Source organism: Macaca thibetana, chromosome 16, assembly GCF_024542745.1.
Source record: "Macaca thibetana thibetana isolate TM-01 chromosome 16, ASM2454274v1, whole genome shotgun sequence".
Lineage (NCBI taxonomy): Eukaryota > Metazoa > Chordata > Mammalia > Primates > Cercopithecidae > Macaca > Macaca thibetana.
In genome coordinates this window covers 15064050-15088616 of record NC_065593.1, presented here as the reverse complement: position 1 = coordinate 15088616, position 24567 = coordinate 15064050, and the positions used below count along the sequence as shown (strand labels likewise).

General features: G+C 45.6%; 2 protein-coding genes across 6 annotated transcripts in view; one reads left to right on the top strand and one right to left on the bottom strand.

Moving 5' to 3' along the window:
* The window catches only part of TXNDC17 (thioredoxin domain containing 17), a 997418-nt gene that overhangs the window by 647519 nt on the left and 325332 nt on the right, over nucleotides 1-24567 (top strand). The window lies entirely within an intron of this gene.
* The window catches only part of LOC126939805 (uncharacterized), a 910157-nt gene that overhangs the window by 769406 nt on the left and 116184 nt on the right, over nucleotides 1-24567 (bottom strand). Inside the window, exon 1 of one of the 2 annotated variants that reach the window (XM_050765551.1) lies at nucleotides 10887-10896. The exons of the other annotated variant lie outside the window; for it this stretch is intronic. The gene's annotated coding sequence lies outside the window, so the exon portion shown is untranslated. Of the gene's footprint in view, nucleotides 1-10886; nucleotides 10897-24567 lie in introns of those variants that run through there. 2 annotated transcript variants of the gene reach the window in all.

Here is a 24567-nt window from a genome sequence, read left to right as displayed (position 1 = left end):
TTTGCCACATCCCAGGATGTCAGCTCCCTCCTTTCAGATCAGGGTTACTTCAGAATCTCGGAGCCCCGGAAAGGTGGAGCCAGAAGGAACCTCAGACACTGCATAATCCTATCTTCCCGCTGTAAGATGGAAACACCAGGCTCAGAGGCAGGCAAGGACAATGCAGTTTGACACCAGGCATGCTGATAGCGCCCAGTGTCTACACAACTGGGGGTCCCTGCAGCCCCCAAGAGATCACCCCTTGGCCCCTCTTCCCTCAGCCCCAGCCTGGATTACCCCTGCTGCAGGCAGCTGCCCCATTAACCCACCCAACTCCACTAACCATTCAATCTCTTCCTTAGCAGTAACAGCTTCACTCCGCAAGAACACTTAGTGGAAATTGACAAGCTCAGAAGCGTCAGCATCCTGGGTGCCCCTGAGAAGCTCATGGACCTGGGGAGACCTGAGTCCCAGTTCCTGTCCCATCACCACTGATCTGCCTTGTGACCTCAGACAAGTCTCCTCCCTTCTCTGAGCCTCAGTTTTTCCATCTGTAAAAGGGGTAAAAAATGCCTTTTGCACAGGGCTGCTGTGAGATTAAATAATAATTGTGAAAGAGAGTACTAATATTATGACTTCACAAGTATATGGTTTCATCTTCACTAGACTGTAAGCTGTCTGAGAATAGATCAAATATTATCTTCCCTCTTCACTCCCCAAGTATAAGGCTGGGAGCACAGTGAGTGCCTAGCAAGCGCAGTAACAGTGTGTGTGTGTGTGTGTGTGTGTGGGTGTGTGTGTGTGTGTGTACATATAAACATACATATGCACATATTTCTTTCTTTACCTACAGTTAACACTTTTTATGAGATGTAATAACAGAAGAAAAGTTAAATGAGTAGGTATTATTGCCCCCATTTCACAGGGGAAGGAAACTGAAGTTCAGAGTGGTCAAGTAACTTGTGCAAAGTCACACAGCTAGCAACCAGCAGAACTAAGACTTATAATTGTGCCCGTGGCCTCAGAGCCCATGCACCTTCTATATACCAAGACAGATGCATGCGACAGGTCACCAGTGTCTCTGAAAGCCCTGTGTCCCGAGGCTGCTTAACTCAGAACTGTTGGCAGATAATTTATCAGGTCTGCAGACAATGCCCCCGGCCTAGGAACGATCGGTGGTTTGAACCAGAAGTGGGCTGGAACTCTGAGACAATTTTCCCCTAGAAATGTCACCAAGTCTTAGCTGGGCATGGTGACTCATGCCTGTAATCCCAGCACTTTGGGAGGTTGAGGCGGGCGGATTGCCTGAGGTCAGGAGTTCGAGACCAGCCTGGCCAACGTGGTGAGATCCTGTCTCTACTAAAAATACAAAAAAAAAAAGGCCAGCCGCAGTGGCTCACGCCTGTATCCCAGCACTTTGGGAGGCTGAGGCAGGCAGTTCACAAGGTTGGGAGATCAAGACCATCCTGGCCAACATGGTGAGGCCACCACTGAAAATTGCATTCCAGCTCAACTTCTCCCTCTGCCCAGTACCACCTCCTCCCCATCTCTACTAAAAATACAAAAAATTAGTCGGGTGTGGCGGTGCGTGCCTGTAGTCCCAGCTACTCGGGAGGCTGAGGCAGGAGAATCGCTTGAACCCGGGAGACAGAGGCTGCAGTGAGCCGAGATCTTGCCACTTCACTCCAGCCTGGACAACAGAGTGAGACTCCATCTCAAAAAAAAAAAAAAAAAAAAAAAAAGTCACCAAGTCTTAACTACTTGAAATAGCTTTGCCGTGGGTATGTTCAAAAGCTTTCCCTATGGTTATTTGCAATAGTCTTGTAGTGTATGCCACCTTCTCTATGATGCGATATTAGGAGATATCACTCCCTGGGCCTCCTCCAGACCCCCTCAATACTCCAAGAACTGCCTCAAGAGGATGCTGACCCCCACTAGTCACCCCCAGCCTTCTCAAAGGCCCCCGTAGCACAGATAATGTGGTACCTCACCAGGGCCCCTGCGGAAATGAAGGACGCGTCTGCAGCTGCTGGAAGCACTGCAGGCAGAGAGCCTTCACCTGGCGTCCTCTTCCAGGGCTTGCTCAGCTGAGGAGGGTCCCTCACCCAAGGTCATGTCCTCTTTCTGGGGACGCCCACATCCAATGACTGATCAACCCAAGGGTAAAAAGACCCAGCCTTCTAGCCTCACCTTGAGACAGCCGTCAAGGGTCATCCAAGCTGCAGAGCCCTCTGTGGGGTTGGCCGAGGCCACCACTGAAGATTGCATTCCGACTCAACTTCTCCATCTGCCCAGTACCACCTCCCCCCACCTCCCTTCCATAGGCATTGGCCCCCAAAATATTCCCAAAAAACATCTTGTATGCCTACTGTCTGCTTCCCAGAGAACTCACCCTGAGACAGCCCTTCACAGGCATTGCAGGAGCTGCCCCCCGAAGCAAAACAGGGGAGCCACCTGATGGAACCTGCCTGAGCTCAACTCCTAGCCGCCTTGAAGCTGAGGAATGAGCTCTAAATTGGAGGCCACTGGTTCTGCCTCCCCTGGCTCACCAGCTGGGAGGCCCGGGTGCCAACACCTCCCCTGGTCATCATGTCTTTCCAACACATGAGCACCCCCTCCCGGCCTCCCTCCCAGGGATCTTGCCAGGAGCAGATGAGGAAAGGCCTATGAAAACACCTTACAAGCTGGAAAAGGCTGCGCCAATGGGAGAGGCTGTTTGAATGAATTAGCACCAACTCTGCCGCCAAGCCGTTCCCGCCTCCCTCCTCTTCTAGCAGTTTCTGTGCCTATCATATTGCCAGGGCCCTGCGTGCCTATTTTTTCCCACAAAACACCAGCTGCCTGGTGAAGTCTAATGCCTGACTATTGGGGAGATGTGCCCATGATTCTCGACTGCAGAAGTAGGTTGCTTTCAGTTTCACTTGTGAATTAATGCTGAGGCTCACTTGGCATGGAGCAGACCCTCGCCCACCCACTTGTCCCCCACACACAATGACCCCCGACCGGCTACTTGTCATTCGTGAGAGACTCCGGGCAACAGCTTGTCAGATGGAGACATGGCCATGACCAGATGGGGACCCAAGCTTGGATTCTCTTGTCTGGTGCTCTGAAAGCTCAGTCTATGGGTGCTGCCTCAGTTTCCTGTAGCTGCTATAACAATTTACCATAGACTTGGTGGCTTAAAACAACAGAACGTGATTCTCTCACAGGTCTAGAGGCTAGAAGTCTGAAATGAAGGTGTCAGCAGGGCCACACTCCCTCTGGAGCCTCTGGAGAATGACCCAGCCCTTGCTTCTTCTAGGACTGACTGCCCTAGCATTCCTGGGCATGTGGCTGCCTCATTCCAATTCCTGCCTCCATCCTTATGCTACCTTCGCCTCTGTGTTTCTGCATCAAACCTCCCTCTGTGTTCCTTTTTCTCAGCATACCTACAGTGGCATCTATGGTCTTCAGGATAATCTAGAATAAATTCCCCCTCTCAAGATTCTTAATTTTATCACAACTTTGGCCATGTAAGGTAATACGCACAGGTTCTAGAGATAAGGACAAGGAGATATCTTTTGGGGGGCACCACTCACCCCAATACAGGTGCTCCTGGCATATCCTGGAGGACCAGAAGGAAAACCAGTCAGGTTCTCCATTAAGGAAGTCCCTGATCTGCCCTCTGTTCTGAAATTTGTGAAGATCAAGGACCCACAGACACCACGGCCACACCCTTGTTGTGGCTGGTCAGATCCATCAGCACCTTGGTGTAATCAGAGTGTGGCCAACATCATCGCGCTTTGGCAGGCTAGGCTGAGAACCGCCCTTGGGATTTTACATTGTTTCAAAGAAGCTGTACCCTTTGGGGTTACACCCAGGTAGGGTGACCAATATAGCAATTTTCCTGAGGCTTTGCTAGTGTTCGCACTGGAAGTCCATATCCCAGGAAACTCCTCAGTCCTAGGCCAACAGGGATGATTGGTCATTCCACACCCATGTAAGCTCAGGAGCCAGCCTTCTGCATGAGTCATCCAGGTGGATTTTCAAAGCCTTCTCTATCATTTGGGTCTGCTTCCCCATCAGCTTCAGGCACCAGCCCTGGCAGACACCCAAACTGAGCAGAAGACATGCGTTGGCCATTCCTCAGGATCTCCTCTCTTTGCCCTCAATCAGTTCTCACGCTCTCTTAGCTCTCTGTCCATGAAGCTTCATGCCTTAGTTTTCATCCTTGCTCCTCCCCATCCACCCCTAACCCTGGATTTGATGATCTCCCTGATTCTATTACTTTTCTACAGCTGATGTTAAAAAGTACTAGAAACTGGGAGGCTTAAACAATAGAAAGGTATTGTCTCACAGTTCTGGAGGCTAGAAGTCTGAGACCAAAGTGTCAGCATTGCCATGCTCCCTCTGGGGCCAGTAGAGGAATCCTTTCTGTATGGTTTGGCTCTGTGTCCCCACCCAAATCCCATTGAATTGTAACCCCCATTTTTGGAGGTGGGGCCTGGTGGGAGGTGACTGGATACTGGGGGTGGTTTCTGATGTTTAGCACCATCACCCTAGTGCTGTCTCATGAGAGACCTCCCATGTGATAGATCTCCTGATAGACCATGTGACAGATCTCTCATGCGGTCTAGTTGTTTAGAAGCATATAGCACTTCCTGCTTCGTTCACACTCTCTCACTTTCTTCTGTGGCCATGTGAAGATGTGCCTGCTTCCCCTTCGCCTTCCGCCGTGACTGTAAGTTTCCTGAGGCCTCCCCAGCCATGCTTCCTGTACAACCTGTGGAACTGTGAGCCAATTAAACCTCTCTCCTTTATAAATTACTCAGTCTCAGGTAGTTCCTTATAGCAATGTGAGAGTGGGTTAACACATCTTTCTTGCCTCTCCCCAGCTTCTCGTGGCTTACTGGAATTCTTTGGTGTGTAGACGCTTCAGTTTTATTTCTGCCTTCATCTCCACAAGGAATTCTCCCTATGTTCAAATTTCCACTTTTTATAAAAACACCAATCCCCCATGAATGATGAGGGAGGGCTGCATATGTAAAATCATGTTGCTAACTGTGTGACTTCCTCATCAGACTCTAAGATTCATGAATGCAAAGACTATGCCTGTCTTATTCATCACTCTATCCTTAAGAAATAAATAGAAGTCAGCCTTCTTATGTCTGTTTAAATCCTTCCAGGAATGAAGAGCTCACTAACTCCTCAAAAAGCCCATCAATTTATGCTCAACTCTGAAAATGGAGAAGGCAACCCCAATTTCATTTTTCTAAACTGCTTCAGTTTGTGCTATCATCTTTCATCTGTATGCATTTGGTAGCACCAGACACCACCAGATTGCCCCATGTGATCGGAAAATAATCAAGGACCACCCCATTTTCTCCAAGCTCTTTGACCTTCCAAAATATCTTCACCTTCTATCCTCACATGTAACCCCAACCACATCTGCAAAGAGAATGCATACAGTAAACTTAAGACTAAAGTAAAACCCCATTAGTTTTCAGAGAAATGCAAACGAAGAAAAAAAAAAATGATTCCACTTCCCAACCTCCGAATTTAAGAAGACTGATAACATGTAGTACTGGCAAGGGCAGGAAGAAAGGCACACTCACAAACTCTGTTGGTGGAACTGTAAATTATCCCAACCATTTTAGAGAGTAACCTAGTAGGATTTATTAAAGTTAAAGATGTTAAGTCCTTTGGACCCAGGAGCAATGCTGCTTCTGGGAATCCATCCAACTGAAATTAAAGTACCAGTTCAAAAGATGTATGGGCAAGGGCGTTTATTGTAGAATTGTTTACAATAAAAAAAGAAAATCTTATATTCTGTGGAATACTACACAGCTATTACAAAGAATGAAGCAGATCTATATGTATTGACTTGCAAAGAGATATACAAAATATTGAGTGGGGGAAACAATACAGAGAAAAATATGTATAACGTGTTTCTGCTTTTTTTAAAAAAATAGTAATAATAAATGGAGCCACGTAAGTCTGGCCACATCTGGAGGAAGGAGTAAGGCAGGGCTGGGGCCTCAGTGCATCAACACCACAAATGGCTTTGAGGTGCATGGATGACTAGCCACCACCTACTGTGTATGGGCGGGTCATCGTGAGCTCAGCCCCGACCTGTTCCGGGCAGCCCTCATGCCTCTCACCCTCCAGTCAGGGCAGATCCCATGAGGGATCTGGGGAAGAACTAATCCCAGCTGACTAAACTTAAAGCTTGCCACTGCACAAGAGCACCTCCAAGCAGGCACATAAGTCTCCTTGCAGTACAGCTCTCCTCTTGTTCTCCACGCTGAGGGGTCCAGCCACCATGAAGGCCATTCAGACTCCACTGAAATGGTCACTGGGCACCATCTTGAAAAAAAGTCCACTGTGGCAGACAACAGCAGTCCTTTCCCACAAACTTACCTACCTCAGACAAATCCACACAAACACACACACACACACACACACACACACACAGAGAGAGAGAGAGATCAACACCAAAAACCTGAGCAAACCAGTCATCAGCCACAAGCAGATAAAATGAGGTAAATTGACACATTTCTTTAGCAAAATGGGCAGAGCCTGAGGCCAGGATGAAAATATTTGAAGCTTAAGAAATTAACAAGCAAGTGCAATTTCCAGTCTAATGGGGTGTAAAGCACAATTGACACCTTTGTGAAAGGGAATATGGTGGGCACTTCCATATCTTTCCACCCAGTCTGGAGCCTTTGTCACTATTACAGAGAAAGATTTCCCACCACTGGTGCTCCTCCTAACAATGCCACATGCTCCCAGCTCAGCCTCACTGACCCCCATCTGTGCAGAATGGGAGAGAACAGTTCCAGTTCATAGCTTCTAAGTCTTAATTCAGAGTCAATCTAGTCTCCTAGTATTTAAATTTTGGAGTTCAATGGTAAAGCTCACAATTTAAAAAAATAGAGACATCATAGTACAAGCTGAGGAAAGGACATTCCCAAACTATTAGCAGTTGTTGCTTTTGGGAAATAGTATGGGGAGATAAGGGATTTTGCTTTTTATTCTGTGTCAGTTGAATGTTTATAAGGAGCAGATATTACTTTTGTAATTTAAACATTTATATAACTTAATGTTCTTTAGATATAATGATTTGGTTTGTTTCTGTTTGGCTATATCTTGATATGGGAAGTTTAGAGGATCACAAACTGTCAAAATAAGGAGGGAACATAAAAGCTCATTCGGACTCACCCCCTAAAGTTTAAAAAGAGCTCAGAGATGGGGAACTGGGGAAGAGTCATTTCACCCAATTCATGGCAAGTTGCCATTGCTCTTTCCCTGCATGCTGCAGACCGCAGTTGCAGATTCGACTTACAGCCTCCTCTCTCTCTACACTCAAGGATGGACAAGTATCGATTCCAGCATGCATCATCCCTAAAGCCAGTGATGGCTCAGAACCTGATCTGCATCTCAACCACCTGTGGCTTCTAGCTGCCACCCAGGACTCCTGCTATTATCCAGACACAGCCCACCTTCACTAGGACAGGGGTGATAATTACATCAGCTGGTTATTGTCACCCTCTCATCAGCTCTTCTGCAAGATACAGACAAGTTGTGGAATGTGAAAAGAGACACCTTGGGAACCACTGCAGCTGGGTCTGCAGATTGCCAGCCCCACTATGACATGGCTAGTGTCTTCAGCCTCTTCTCTCATCCCTCCTTGTTTTACATCCAACATTTCAGACATAGGGAATGACTAATAGAACAAACACCCATCTCATAGCACTATCACAGAGCCTTTCCCCTGGGATTTTAAAAAGAGCCCAAGTACCTGCACTTTTGCATCCTCCCAGGTGGTCTTGACGTGCACTTCATGGAGAGGCCCTTCTTCATTTTTATGTACTTTAGAATCATCTATTTACCAGAAATATCTGACTTTCATCACACTTTGGTCCCAGAGCAGGGTCTTGCCTGCAATTGGCAATTGCAAATTGTTTTTCAGGTGAACGTTTGTTGGAATGAATTGCTTCAAGGTGGCTGGTTTGAGAGGGTTGTTGGGGGGCTCTCAATTCCTTTTGGCACCCTCCATAATCTTAGGTGAGAAAGACCCTGCTCTTCTATGGATATGGAGATGGGAGATTGGTCTTGGCAGAAGGAACAAACCACACATTGATTCAACTAAGTCAGTCAAACCAACAGTCAATTCCAATTGTGAGCAGCTGACCCTACAAAAGGATCGAAGGCAAGAGGTACAAGTTGCTTGACATTACCCTGATAATGTCCAGTTGGCCATATTCCAAAAGCCAGGCCACTCTGATCAGATGCTCGCACTTGTCTGGGCTTCCAGAATGACTCTGCCTAGTAAACCTTCAGTCAAACTTGATGGTGAGTGGAAATCTGGCCCTCTTTGACTTTTCAGCACCTGGGACAGCACCCAGTACCTGGTCGCTGCTTGGTGCTGTTTGTTGACATATCCCAGAGCTGAGGGTGGGGGGTTTAAGCATTAATACCCTTCAGCAATGGAAGAGCAACCCTTGGCTGCCCTAACTGCACCGGGTGGGCCACCAAACTTGCCCAGACCCCCAAAAACCAAGGCCAGGTATTGTGGAAGGATATTCCTTTAAAACCACAGCTGGACTCAGACACTTATATAGGCCAGGGTTCTGTGTAGGCGAGGCGGTATTAATGAAAGCACCCTCAAGAAACCACCAGTCAACTCCCTCCAGATAGGGTGTCCTCTCAACATAGATCAGTACAAAACAAATAGATACAGACAGACTTGTGCTATGCTCCCCCACCGCCTCCAGTCACAGAAGAGAAGGAAAATTTTAAATCAACAAAATTTTCATATTATACTTATCTACTTTATTATCCTTTTAGTGACACAAATAACATATGCTAAAATCAAACAATCGAGTGTAGAAAGAAAAAGTGAATATCCTTCCCTACCCCAATAACACCTCCAAAACCACCACCATCATCCTTCAGGCGTGTATCCTTTCACATCTTTCTCTATGCTCACAGGGAAACGCAGACACACACACACACACACGTTCTGGTTTTCTTCTCCTCTAGAAATACATAGGCATGAGTTGTTCTTTTTAACAACTGCTGATTATACCATATGGGTAAACCATATTACATAGGTGTATTCAGAGGTGTTTCAGTCAGGATTCTCCAGAGAAACAGAATCAGTAGGATGTGTGTGTGTGTGTGTGTAAATATATATATATATATATAGACAGAGAGAGATACATATATATATACATATGTGTGTGTGTGTATATACATACATTTAGAGAGAAAGAGACAGAGAGAAAATTATTTTGAAGAATTGGCTCACATGATTGCAGATACTTGATAAGTTGCAAATCTTCAAGGTATGCAGGGAGGCTGGAGTTCTGGTCCAAAGGCACTATTGTGCTGGAAGAGCTGCAGTCCTGGTCCAAAGGCACTATTGTGCTGGAAGAGCTGCAGTTCTGGTCCAAAGGCACTATTGTACTATTGTGCTGGAAGGATTCACTCTTATTCCAGCATAGTGCTTTCTATTCTTAACAGAAAAAGGTTGCTCTTTTTCTATTAAGGTCTTCACCTGATTGGGTAAGGTCCACCCACATCATGGAGGGTAGTCGATCTGCTTTACTCCATGTCTACCGCTTTAAGTGTTAATACCTTTCCAGGAACATATACAATAGTATTTGATCAAATATATGGGCACTATGGCCTAACGAAGTTGACACATAAAATTAGCCTTCACAATAGGCATTCAAACATTTACCAAATTGTCACTCAATGACACATTCCCAGCTGGTAGATTTTTGTCGACATACTTTTGTTTCATCCCTACAGTATCCTAAGAGGTAGATAGAATTACCCTGTTTCACACATGATGAACTGAGGCTCCAAATTCAGGTTTGTCTAATTACAAGTTTGAGTTCTGACTCGCTCTCCCACCAGCTCCGTGAGCTTGAGCTGTTTGCTTAACCTCTTGCCGTCAGTTTCCCATATATAAAATGAGCTTAATAACACATCTACCTATAGGGTAGCTAGGAGGATTCGATGAGATAATGCAGATGAAGGGGCTCACACTGCACAAAGCTTGGTAGACTATAAACGTTCCATAAAGACCACATATTATTTCTACTGTTGTTCTGGCAAAGGAGGCCTGGACCCCACTTGGACAAAGCCCAGGAGCATTCCCACAACACGTGGATGTAACAGGTGCATAAACTATTTACAAACCACACCCGTCACCCGCGAGCTGGGGAGGCTCCTTAATTAAGAAGCAGCCCATCCTGCCACCTGGCAGTGTGCTTCCATTTCCTGGCCTGAGCTTCAGTGTTTCCACAGTTGGCGCTTTGCAGAGGAGATCTGAGAAACATTAGCACTCTCTGAAGCCCACGCTCCAGACCCACTGGGGAGCCCACCTCTCCATCTGTCCAACCATGCACCAAACAGCCACGAGGCAGGAGTCATTGAGAGATGGATTTAGAATGTGCTTTCGATTACTGAGGTGGAGGCTGCTGAGCTCCGTGCTGGGCAAGTTTCCCGGTGAACACCTCCTCTCGGGTGGCCCCCCAGGCCATTGCTGAGACACAGTTCAGAGTTTTGATGGCACTGCTCACCTGATGGCCACTCTGAATCCCCAGTCCCTCTGCGGCTGGACTCGCCCCAGGAACACAGGATGCTGACAAGCCACTGCCATCTGTTCATACCTGCTGTTTCAAGCCACCTAGGGCTGGGGGATGATTTATATGGAGAAAAAGCCATCAGACAGGACAGACTGCTCTGCCCCCTCACACACACGCAGGCCACCCCCACTGAGACATGTGAACTGCAGTCACCATTTGCTCCAAAGTGTGAATTGCTGGGACCCAAAGCACCCATTTCTCGGCTTCTGAGCTAGAGACAAGGGATGTGAGACATGAAAGTTGATGGGTTCAGGCACAACTGATTTGCCCCCTTGCCAACCTCTCTTGCCCTGTACTGTGTAAAAAGGTTCCACGCTAATAGAAGGGAGGAGGGCTGGAGGGAAAGAAATGAATCTGACAGTCGTCTGCTGCCCCACTTACAGGACAGGAAGAGGGAGCGAAAAGAAATAGGTGAGTTCCCTCTGAAATGGAGGTGGGGGGTGGAATTTGAAAAAAAGGGGAGACCTATATGCTGTTTGCTGGCTAGAGTTTTGAAGTTGGAAACCCACAGATGTTTCCTGCACACCCAGACCCTGGGAGCATGGATGGATCAGTGAGGTATATGTCTATCCTGAGAGGGAGCGGAAGAGGAAACAGAGGATGAACCCAAACATCTCGGCGTCCCCAGGTCAGGAACTCAGAGGGTAGCTGTGATGGTGACTGACAGATGTCAAATTGACTGGATTGAAGGATGCCTAGGTAGCTGGTAAAGTATTGTTTCTGGGTGTACCTGTGAGGGTGTTGCCAGAGGAGATGACACATGAGTCAGTGGACTGGAAGAGGAAGGCCCCCCTCAATGTGGGTGGGCACTATCCAATCGGCTGCCAGCGTGGCTAGAACAAAGCAGGCAGAAGAAGGGGGATAAGCAGCTTACTTGCTGAGTCTGCTTGCTCTCTGCTATCTCTCTTCCCACACTGTGCTGGACACTTGCTTCCTCTCCTCCTGCCCTTGGACATCAGACTCCAGATCCTTTGGTCTTTAGATTCTGGAACATGCACCAGCAGCCTCCCAGGGGCTCCTGGGCCTTCAGACTCAGACTGGGGGCTGCACTGTGGGCTTCTCTGGTTTTTGGACTTGGACTGAACCACGCTACTGGCTTTTCTTTCCCCAGCTTGCAGACAGGCTATCGTGGGACTTCGTCTTGTAATCATGTGAACCAATTCTCCTATTGGTTCTGTCTCTCTGGAGAACCCTGACTAATACAGTAGGTAACATTGGGGGACTCATGGGGTGTAAAGATGTGACTATCAGAGAAATGCAAAGTGCCAAAGATAGCGAGCAGCCAACAGTTCAGGGTATTGCCAACACTGGGGCACTGAGAAAGAGCTCAGGACTGGCCTGGCATTCACAGCTGTGGCAAGCCCCTAGAGCAGGCAGGATGAAGAACACACGACCCCATGCTCCACCATAATGCCAGCTGCATCTCATTTGTCCATGGGGCTACAGGGGAACTTCAGCCCCATGGAGATCGTGTCCCTACACTCCAGCCTGGCAGAGTGTTGGCTATGACCAAGCGAACAACTCCAAATATACCTTCCCTTTCCCCGATAAATGGGTAGGCTAAGAAAAATCGAACTGGAAGAAACAAAGCCACCTGCACTTCATCAACTGAGTGCTTGGAGTAAAAAAAATAAAATCAATTCTGGAAGTCCAGAATATCCCATTTTCCCCACAACCGACTCTACAACCATTGAAAGTCTATACGCATTTCATAGACAAATGCCAATAAGCACGTGACGCCTTGTGATAAGGAGATTTTTCTTCATGTAGCATTGAGAGCAAGACTTTACATATGGCTAGGAAAGGCAGGAGCCTATTTTAGAATTCTCGAAATGAAGACGGGACTATCATGCTGAGAATTTCTGTATTGGAAGGAGGGGTGTTGCCAATAGGAAACTCCTAGCTCACGTCGTATCTTGTCAGGGAAGGATTTATCCCCCCTGAAAACCTTCTGTTGTATCCTAGCCTGGGTTCCTCCCAGAAGCTTATCTGAAGATAAGGATTTGAGAACAGGAGGTCTGTTTGGGAGATGATCTTAGAAAGTGTTCTAGAGAATGGGAAAATGAGTCAGGGTAGGGAAAGAAGCCCATACTTCCCCCAGGTGACTTCATGAGCAGGTGACCGCCTGGGAAGCTGGTATGTCGCTATGTAGCACCCCCTCCCACCACTATTACCAGGGTTAAGAAGCTAGGTTCTTTTTTTGGAGGGGGGATGGAGTCTCACTCTGCCAGGCTGGAGTGTAGGGGCACGATCTCAGCTTGCTGCAACCTCTGCCTCCCAGGTTCAAGTGATTTTCCTGCCTCAGCCTCCAGAGTAGCTGTGACTACAGGTGTGTGCCACCACACCTGGCTAATTTTTTGTATTTTTAGTAGAGACAGGGTTTCACCATGTTGGCCAGGATGGTCTCAATCTCTTGACCTTGTGATCCGCCTGCCTCAGCCTTCCAAAGTGCTGGGATTACAGGCATGAGCCACCGCACCTGGCCCAAACTGGGTTCTTTATTCACCCATTTCTTTTTGTCATCAACCAAGGGCTGCTCCCGGTGGCATCGACTTCCGGGCACTGCAGCCTGGCCTGCACCCAGCCTGAGCAGAGCCCTTGGCAAAGCGTCATCGTTGCCTGCAGTCAGATGCTGGACCATGCAGTGTTGGTCCAGCTCACAATGTATCTTGTGAGCTGATGGGGCTCCGCAGGACACTGCCAGAATCTGCTGCCCTGGGCATGTCTGTGGCTTGTCACATCCCATGTGGCAAGACTTGTCTAGTCTCCTGAATCATGAACCAAACAACACAAATGACACGTCTAAACAGTCTATGTGAAATTAATACTCTTAAAATTGGGAAGAACTATCAATGTCATTTAGTCTAACATCCCACCCAGTATAGGAAATCCTGCTGAAACATCATTCCAAGCAAAAAGTCATCCTCTATGTGAGTGATCCCAAGAGGGCAGGACCACTCCCTCTTAAGCCCTCCTCTCCTGTTGTAGAAATTCCAGTCCATGAGATAAGGTTGCCTTGTCTTAGTTCCAAATGTCTCCTTCTGTGACCTATGCCTGTTAGCCCAGGTTCTGTTTCCCCGAGCCATGCTAAAGAAAAAAAAAAAAAACACTTTTCCATTCATGCCATTGATGATAGGCAGAATAATAACCCCCCTCCACACATACATACACACAAAGACGTGACCATCCTAATCTCCAGAATCTGTGAATATGTTGCCTTACATGGCCAAAGAGACTTTGCAGGTGTGATTAAATTAAGGACTTGCAGATGGGAATATTAACCCAGATCTTCCAGGAGTGTCCAATGCAACCACAAGCCTCCTTATAAGGGAAAGAGGAAGGCAGGACAGTAAGGAGGAGGAAGCAGAGGTCAGAGTGTCAAGATCACTGCTTTGCAAATGAAAGAGAGACCTGCACCAAGGAATGCCTCTGGAAGTTGGAAAAGATGAGGAACAGATTCTTCACTAGAGTGTCCAGAAGTAACACAGCTCTGCTGACATCTTGGTGTTAGCCCAGGGAGGCTTCTAACCTCTAGAACTGTAAGATCAATTTCCGTTGTTATGAGCCACAAAGTTTGTGGTCATTTGTTGTGGCAGCAATAAGAAACTAATACACTCTCACAGCAGTGCTTGATGCAGGTGAGGCCAACCTATGGGCTCTCCTTTCCAAACAACACACGATTTTTCAACCATACCTTGTAATATATGGCTTCTAGGCTCTTGCTGTCCTTGTCACCCTGCTCTGGAAACTCTCTAGTGCCCCATGACTAATCGGCCCCTTCACATGCTGGCCCCAAGCAGTGGATATATAATTCCACGTGAAATCAACTCAAGCCCAGGAAGGACTAGGATCCTGGCTTCCCATGATCCAGACAATGTACCCTCCATTGCAGTCACATTTTTACAGCCTTGCCATGCCAACAACCAACACCCAGAGTCCTCTTCATGGAAAATGTTTCAAGCCTGTTCTCCTTCATCTTGTAAGGATGCAATGGAATTTTAAGACCCAACTGTGGGAGCTTACATTTATTCTGCTCATCTCTTCAACTTCTTTACTTTTCTTTCTTAATTTCAACCAATTGCTTCAACCCATCGAAGTCATCTTGGAATCTGACTCAAACACCTGAGTATTGGCTGTTCCTCTCATTGCATCTGACCATGTGGTGATAAGGAGGCCAAACATACTCCCCCACACGTAGCCTTATCACTCACTGCATCCCTTCAGGTTCCCCCACAGCCTGTCATGGCAGGAGATCTGGCCTCTACAGCTATTCCTTTCCTCCATACCCCCAAAGACAAGCACAGGTCTTTTGCATTTTAAGAGTTTTGCTAATGATTACTGAGAAAAATTTGATATGGAGTAACAGAGTAATGAATATGAGGAAATCACATTAGTCTCAGAATTCCACAAAGTCCATAAAGTCTGGCCCTTTGTCCACAGTTAAAGCCCTCTCTGAGATGATCACTAGGTACCCTCCACGGAACACCTCCCTAGCTTTAATTCTGAAAAATGGGCTTAAGCCCTGCTCCACCTCTGATTCTCTCACACATACATCACCTGTAATTGTGAGCACAACTTAAGTGAAGACACCATCCTGCAGAACATCGGGTACCTCCCCTCCTCTGGTGGCCGTTTTGCGTTTGAGATCCCCAGACTGTGAGATCCTTAAGTCACTGAGGCTCTGTTCAGCAAAGAACTAATCCTCTCCGAAAATTTCCTCATGGGCAGTCATCAGTGTTTCCAGCTGATAAGCGGAAACTTAACATTATCCAAATTTTAGTTGTGTCTACCTTTGAGTCATTGGTAAAAATGCTAAATCGAACAGAGCCAAGCACAGAGAGCTGGAGAACAGCTCTGCAGACATTTTTCTCACTTGCCCCCAGTTCAAACTGAACATCCAACTCCAAATCAGCCCACACGAAGCTCATCCTTCTCATAAACAGCTAGATGGGAACATAGACAAAGACAGAAGTCAAAACCAGGTCTAATATCCAGAATGTATAAAGAACTCTTAAAACTCAACAACAAAAAGATAATTCAATTTTTTTAAATGGGCAAAGGACTTGAACAGACATTCCTCCAAAGAAGATATACAAATGGCCAACAAACACAGGAAAAGATGAACAACCACATTAATCATTACAGAAATGCAAATCCAGCCACAAGGAGATGCCATTCCACACCCACTAGGATGGGTGTAATAATTTTTTAAAATAATAAGAATTGTCAAGGATGTGAAAAAATTAGAACTCTCATACATTGCTGGTGGGAAAGTAAAATGGCTTAGCCACTGTGGAAAGTGGCCTGGTGGTTCCTCAAAAAGTTAAACATAAAATTACTATATGAGGCTGGGTGCCGTAGCTCATGCCTGCAATCCCAGCATGTTAGGAAGCTGAGGCAAAAGCATTGCTTCAGTTCAAGAATTTGAGATAATCCTGAGCAACATAGGGAGACCTCATCTCTACAAAATAGAAACAAAATTAGCTGGATGTGGTGGCACATGCCTATAGTTCTAGCTACTCAGGAGACTGAACTGGGAAGATAGTTTGAGCCTGGGAGGTCGAGGCTGCAGTGAGCCATGATCACACCACTGCACCCCAGCCTGGATGACAGAGAAAGACCCTTTACCAAATAAAAAAAAAAATACTGTATGATTCAGTGATTCCACACGTATATATATACCTAAAAGAACTGAAAACTGCTACTAAAGCAAATGCATGTAACCACATGTTCAGAGCAACACTATTGACAATATTCAAAAGGTAGAAACAGCCCAAATTGTCCATCAATGAACAAATGGAGAAACAAACTGTGGTATGTACATATAATATTATTAAAAATATTATTAAAATTTTATTAAAATGTTAAAATATAATGAAGCACTGTATTAACTCACAAAAAGGAATAAAGTATTATTAAGCCATTAAAAAGGAATGAATGATAGCAAAGTGGGTAAACCTGAACAACATTATGCTAAGCGAAAGAAGCCAGACACAAAAGGTCACACATTATATAACTCCATTTATATGACATATTTATAATGGGTAAAGCTATGGAGACAGAACAAAGACTAGTGATTGCCAGGGGCTGATGAGAAGCAGGATTGGAGAGCAACAGAAACTGCTTAATGGGTACAGGATTTCCTTTTGGAGTGATGAAAATATTTTTGGACCCAAATAGAGGTGATAATTGCACGATGTCCCCATCTAGTTGTTAATGGGAGGGATGAGCTTCTCTTGGGCTGATTTAGAGCTTGATGTTGAGACTGAAATCAGGGCAAGTGAGAAAGATGTTTGCAGAGCTGTTCTCCAGCTCTCTCTCCTTGGTTCTATTTAACGTTTTTACCAATGACTTAAAGGTGGACATGACTGAAATTTGAATAATGTTAAGTTTCTGCTTATTAGCTGGAAACACTGATGAATGTGCTAAATGCACAACATTGTAAATGCACAAAATGCCACTGAGTCATTCACTTTTAAACGGTTAATTTTAGGTTATGTGAGTTTTACCTCAATTTTAAAAAATATGTAGTTTCCACTTTCAAGACTGTGAACTTAAAACTCAAGGATTTAGGCCAGGCGCGGTGGCTCACACCTATAATCCCAGCACTTTGGGAGGCTGAGGCGGGCGGATCACTAGGTCAGGAGATCGAGACCATCCTGGCTAACACGGTGAAACCCCATCTCTACTAAAAATATAAAAAATTAGCCAGGCATGGTGGCAGGCGCCTGTAGTCCTAGCTACTCGGGAGGCTGAGGCAGGAGAATGGTGTGAACCCGGGAGGCGGAGGTTGCAGTGAGCCAAGATCATGCCACTGCACTCCAGCCTGGGCGACAGAGCAAGACTCTGTCTCAAAAAAAAAAAAAAAAAAAACTCAAGGATTTACCTGTGTTAGTCCATTTTCACCCTGTTGATAAAGATATACCCAAGACTGGGCAATTTACTAAAGAAAGTGGTTTAATTGGACTTACAGTTCAATGTGGTTGGGGAAGCCTCACGATCACGGTGGAAGGCAAAGGCAAGGAGGAGCAAGTCATGCTTTACATGGATGGTAGCAGGCAAAGAGAAAATGAGGAAGACGCAAAAAGCAGACACTCCTGATAAAACCATCGGATCTCATGAGACTTATTCACTACGAGAACGGTATAGGTGAACCACCCCTGTGACTCCATTATCACCCATCTGGTCCCTCCCACAATATGTGGGAATTATGGGAGTACAATTCAAAATGAGATTTGAGTGGGGACACAGAACCAAACCGTATCATTACCTTACTCTTCCCAAAACTGCATTGAAATGACCAAAGAAACAGAAAATTAAGATCCATGAGACAGAGAGCAATGTCTGCAGTAGACAGGAAAACGGGAGAGTATCTGGGAGGAATGAAGCTTCCTCCCGGAATGGATGCAGGAAAAGTGATCAATAAGGAAAAAAATGGCTCACAATTCATACAAGAAAGAGATGGCCCCACCTGAAATGTGGGCAGGAAGGTTTTCCAACAGAGCCCAGTGGAATCTCTCAACTCAAGGTAACAGGGGCCTCGGGTGAAAGAGCAATGTGAATCAGGGGGTAGCACCCCAGCTGGCAGGCTGGTGGGAGGTGTGCACAGGCTGCATGCACGACATGGTGGTGGTTGTACCAAGTCATTGGGTGTGGTGTGATCTGGGCAAGTAGAGAGACAGACTTCATGCAACAGGCTCCTGGCATGGCCAGTAAGACTAGAAAGAGGTAGGCTAACTGTAGGTCCTCTCAACAGACATGATGTCAAAAGTCAAAGTCCCAAACCCATAGCCCAGTACCAGAAGTACTAATTCACTGTATTTCAGTGACTGTTATAGAACCAGAGTAAGCATGACCCAGCCGACTCATCTACATTGTATTTTATTTGTAAAGAAACACTCACCTTTACTACCTGAGGCATTCTTATATTTTCTATTCTGATCTAGTCTGTTTCATTAAAAAATAAAAATAAAAAAGATGCTGGCCATCACCCACTTACACGGTTTAATGTAGCTTATATCTCCATGGTAACTCTACCACTCTCTACACACAGATACCCCTAAGATCCAAGCTAAAAGAAGAGAAGGCGGGGATGGAGGCCGGAAATAATCAGAAGGGGGAAGTTGCAGGTTTCAGGGATTCTTTCAGGGCACCAGGAATTCCTGGAATCCCACAGTGGAGGATTCAAGCCAAGGACGTGGGACTCTGCCGCCCACCTGCTGCAGGGGAGGCGCCTACTTGATCTGCTCAGCAGATATGTAAATAGATTTAGGCCAATCAAAAAGACAAATACGGCCAGGCATGGTGGCTTGCACCCGTAATCCCGCCGCCGCCGAGGCGGGCAGATCACAGGCTCAGGAGTTTGAGACCAGCCTGACCAATATGGTGAAACCCCATCTCTACTAAAATACAAAAATTAGCCAGGTGTAGCGGCATGCACCTGTAATCCCGGCTACTCGGGAGGCTGAGGCAGGAGAATCGTTTGAACCCGGGAAAAGGAGGTTGCAGTGAGGCGAGATCACACTTAGGCGCTCCAGCAGGGCCAACAGAGTGAAACTCCATCTCAAAACAAACAAAAAAAAAGACAAATACATGTGTCACAATAGGAAAAAAGGCCAAAGGCACGAACTGTCAACTCATGAAAAAGGTGAAACACATGTGACAAGGACACGACTTATTTATTTATGAAGAGTTCCCCCGACCCCTAGCTCTCTACAGCCGCTTCTGTCTGCAGGGGTGAGAAAACTGGGGACGAAAGGAAATCGCTTTCGAGAAGTCATTTTTAGTTATGAATGAGAACTTATTTCATGTTCTTTGAAAGACCCAAGTAAAGCCTGATTCCTTTTTAATTACTTTAGGCTACTTGTCTGTGCTTCTCTGATTAAGCTACTCCATGCTGAGCCACGGGGACCTGGCTTTCACAGGAGCTACACAGACGAAGAGTTGCTGAACCTCCCTTGGGATCAAAGGAATGCAAATCACACAACAGTATGAAGTCATTTGAACCTACCAGACTGGAGAAAATAAAAACACCAGTACCAGCAGGATTGTAAATTGTACCAACTTTCCCAGATGCCACCTGTTGCTAGTAGCAAATTTTAAATTGTGCATGCTCTGTGATTCCGCAGTTCCATGCCTACAAATTCAGTGAAGGAAATAATTGCAAAAGTACATACATATATTTACAAGAAGGTGAACACTCAGGGTAACCTAAATATGCATTGCTCTCATTTATCTGCTATTCAGGGTCCCAGACACACACACAGAGCACTTAAAGGCTTCAGTTGAACTAATCTTCATGTCAACTCCATGGGATGTATGTTATTATCTCCATTTTAGAGCTGAAGAAATTAAGACTCAGGAAGTTTTAGTGACACGTCCAAAGTCACAGCAGGACTGTATGACAACCTTGCTCTTTGGTTGCAGAGTCTAACCATACGGCGACCTATTAGAGAGATGTTTATGAGCATTCATTTACGCAACAAGCATTCACTGAGTGCCTGCTATGTGCCAGGCACTATTCTAGATGCTGAGCAAAATGGGTCAAAGTCATGAACTGGTAATTCACAAAAAAGTGAAGTATATGGAACAAGACTATGGCTTATTCATTTGGGAATGTTCCCCTATTTGTAAGTCCCCTGGGTGATTAAAACAGAAAAAAATCTCCGTCCTCCAGCTGCTTGTAGAAACTTGATGATGCCTGACATGGGAAGATGGCTACAACACAAATGATTGATGGCATACAACAAATGATTGTGCTGCATGCAAATATAATGTATTTATTCATTCAATTAAGATTTATTGAGCAGCTACTTTCATCAGGCACTTCTTTCACTAATCTATGAGACACTCAAAGGCTCAAGGAACTGGTTCTGTTTCCATACTTAGAGGTTTACCCAGGGCCAGGTACAGTGGCTCATGCCTGTAATCCCAGCACTTTGGGAGGCTGAGGCAGGTGGATCACCTGAGGTCAGGAGTTCCAGACCATGGTGAACATGGCAAAACCCCATGTCTACTAAAGAGACAAAAATTAGCCGGTGTGGTGACAGGTGCCTGTAACCCCAGCTATTTAGGGGGCTGAGGCAGGAGAATCACTGGAACCTGGGAGGCGGAGTTTGCTGTGAGCCGAGATCGCGCCATTGCACTCCAGCCTAGGTGACAGACTGAGGCTCTGTCTCAGAAGAAAAAAAAAAAAAGAGGTCCACCCAGGGGCAGACACAGAGCCAGTGAATTAGAAAAGGTTACTGACTAAATAAGTGGGCAAAAGAGAGTAGGAGGCACAAAAGATAGCAAACTTTGAAACATCATTTACTTAAAGTATTAAAAAAATTATTACAAAAGTGACATTCTTGAAAGACAAAAAAACTAAAACAATTTAGAATAGACAGTGAAGTTCCTCCCCCTCTATTCAACCTTTAGAACGAATTCTTGATCCTTTGACTGTATAATTTTCAGACTCTCAATCGCACCCTTCAAAAAAGATCTCCCCTTTTCCTCTGTTAGAGTGCCCTATCCATTTGCCATGGCCTATCCAATCATAGAATTATTTTGTTTATCAGACTATTTGTTCATTTGTTTTATTACCCCATGAGAATATAACCTTCACACCTAAACTTAAGAACAAAGAAAGCAGGCATCACGTCATATAGCTCTATGGCTAAGTCTGAAGACTGCCATAAAGAAGTTCTTTCATCTCAGGAGTAACAAAAACTATCTCTAGCTTTTGATACTTTACTTTGTTACTAGTTTTGTTACTTTACTTTGTTACTACAAAAACTAGACATAGTTTTATTTTACTTTTATATTTTATTTTATTTTCTTCTTCTCTATTCTTTTTTCCTTTTTTTTCCCCCCCGAGACTGAGTCTCACTCTATTGCCCAGGCTGAAGTGCAGTGGCTCCATCTCGGCTCACTGAAACTGCCACCTCCCAGGTTCAAGCCATTCTTGTGCCTCAGCATCCCGAGTAGCTGGGGTTATAGGCACCCACCACCATGCCAAGCTAATTTTTATATTTTTAGTAGAGACGGGGTTTCACCGTGTTGGCCAGGCTAGTCTCAAACTCCTGACCTCAAGTGATCCGCCCGCCTTGGCCTCCCAAAGTGCTGGGATTACAGGTATGAGCCACCGCACCTGGCCTGTATCCATATCTTGCCCGCCCCACCTAACTCCTCAAGCTTTCCCCTTAGAGGCTCTAGATCTTGAATGTCCTTGGCTTTTTGAAGCTCTGGTCCAGAAGATCCCCTTTTTACAACTATCTCAAGAGTCCATGGGTTAGACATTCTATGCCTAGAATTCTAAGGATGCTCTGAGGGTCAGCAAATGGACTAACCAAAGCCCAGCTTCTTTGCCCCACAGTATCCCCGTCTGAGACTGGGGCCTCTGATTCCCTGACGTGCCAGAGTCGCCAATGCAGATAACCGTGATTCCATGAGACACGGGTATATGTTTTCTCAAGATGTGAGAGCGAAAGCAATTAAAAAGGCATTAGTTGTGCTTTTGTGTCGTCTTATGTTCTTAAAACTAATTATTTGTTCATTAAACCTCTCAGCCTTCATCAGAGGCTTTGTTGCATGGAAATAGCTGACGAGTTCGACTTGTGGTTATGAAATGAAAGGCTTAGCAGAAGCAAACTATGCTCCACAATTATGAACGGCCTCCGTCTCTGAGGTAATCAGAACCAACATTCCCCATGAGACTTGCAAAGTTTGGGGTTAAAAATGAAGGCACACAATTCACGATTGGCTTCTCAGCTCTTCGTGATGTGAAAATGAACCCGAAGCTTTATTATCTGGACTTTTGCATGTATCTTCTTGATGTGCTTCCAGTTATAGACCTTTGACCATTCTAGAAAGGTGGGATCAAAAGTATACATTAATCACAGTTATGTATTTCCTCTCTCACCTGAGATCCTATTAAAATGAAAGTAAAAGACCCATAAAAGTTATAAGAACAGATCGATAAAGACAACAAGAAGAGAGACATCAGCAGACAAGAGAGATCAATAAATTGGCCGGGCGTGCTGGCTCATTCCTGTAATCCCAGCACTTTGGGAGGCCGAGGCGGGTGGATCACCTGAGGTCAGGAGTTTGAGACCACCCTGGCCAACATGGTGAAACCCCGTCTCTACTAAAAATACAAAAAGTTAGCTGGATATGGTGGCAGGTACCTGTAATCCCAGCTACTCGGGAGGCTGAGGCACGAGAATCACTTGAACTCAGGACGCGTCGATTGCAGCGAGCCGAGATCGTGCCATTGCACTCCAGGGTACAAGAAGAGTGAAATTCTGTCTCCAAAAAAAAAAAGAGATATCAATACATTTCTGGAAGATAGGAAGCAGGTGGATGGGTGATAACTGGTGAAGTAGTGTAGAGGAAGCCACGCTAAGTGTAGATATGGAAATGGATGCAGTTCAGGAAGTAATCTGCCCTCCAGAATCCTGCATTTGGGACTCAGAAATTTCAGATATAAATGGAAATGAGATATGAGGCTAAAATCAGAATAATTGAGTTGATTATCTCTATATAAAATATCTTAATCCACTCTTGGACCAAAACTCCTAGCAGCTATGTAGAGATATCTGAGTAAAATATCAAAGGTCCAATCTCAAGAAAAGTTGATAGCCCATGTACTAGTTACAAATGACCCCAAACGTAGTCACTTACAGCAACACTTTTTTTTTTTTTTTTTTTTTTTTTTGAGGCGGAGTCTCACTCTGTCGCCCAGGCTGGAGTGCAGTGACGCAATCTCGGCTCACTGAAAGCTTCACTTCCCAGGTTCACACCATTCTCCTGCCTCAGCCTCCTGAGTAGCTGGGACTACAGGCGCCCGCCACCGCGCCCGGCTAATTTTTTGTATTTTTAGTAGAGACGGGGTTTCACCCCATGTTAGCCAGGATGGTCTCCATCTCCTGATCTCGTGATCTGCCCACCTCGGCCTCCCAAAGTGCTGGGATTACAGGCGTGAGCCACAGTGCCCGGCCAACAACACATATTTCTTATCTTACAATTTCTGTGGATGAGGAGTTTGAGGGTAGCTTAGCTGAATTGTTCTGGCTCAAGGTTTCTTATAAGGCCGAAGCTGAGATGTCATCCAGGGTTGAAGTTTTCCAACATGGCCATGTGCGTTTGTTCATGTACTATCTGTGGCTGCTTATATGCTACAAAAGCAGAGCTGAGCAGTCAGAACAGAAACTACAGGGCCACAAAGTCTTAACTATTTGGTTTAACTGGGGCTGGAGGATCCATTTTCAAGACGGCACACTCACAGGGCTGCTGCCTGGAGGCCTCAGCTCCTTACCACATGGACCTCTCCACAGGGCTCTTTGAGTGTCCTCATGGCGTGGCGGCTGACTTCCCCCAAGAGGAAGAACAAAGAGAAACACTTGCCTTGTATGACCAAATCTTGGAAGTCACACATACGCACATTGGCCATATTCTGCTCAGCAGAATCAAGTCACTAAGCCCAGTCCTCACTCAAGAGAGTGGAATGAAGCTCCCTCTCCTGAAGGGAAGCGTCCCCCAGAATCTGTGGACATGTTTTAAAAACAACCACACTCCAGAAAATCAGACCTCCATATACTGGTATTCAGGGGTCTTCCATCTCTAAAGCTCCTTTACCAACATCTTAGAGCAAATTCCACAATTTAACAAGGTCTCCGCATGCTCTCATGCTCATAGACTACCGAAGCAACTCTATATACCTTAATGTAAATGCAAATTGTCAACCAGGGCACCAGATATTTTTAAAGAGAAAACAACCTGCAATAGAAAAGAGAATAACTCAACAATAACAAAGGAAAATACTGACCCCTAAGGGATTAGAGACAATTCAGGAAATACAAGACAATTGGAAAAAAACAAAAACCTCTGGTATCTTCAGGAAGAATCCAGCAGATATTGCATCCATTATAAAATGAAATAATTCTATAAAACGGAAACAATTAGAAAA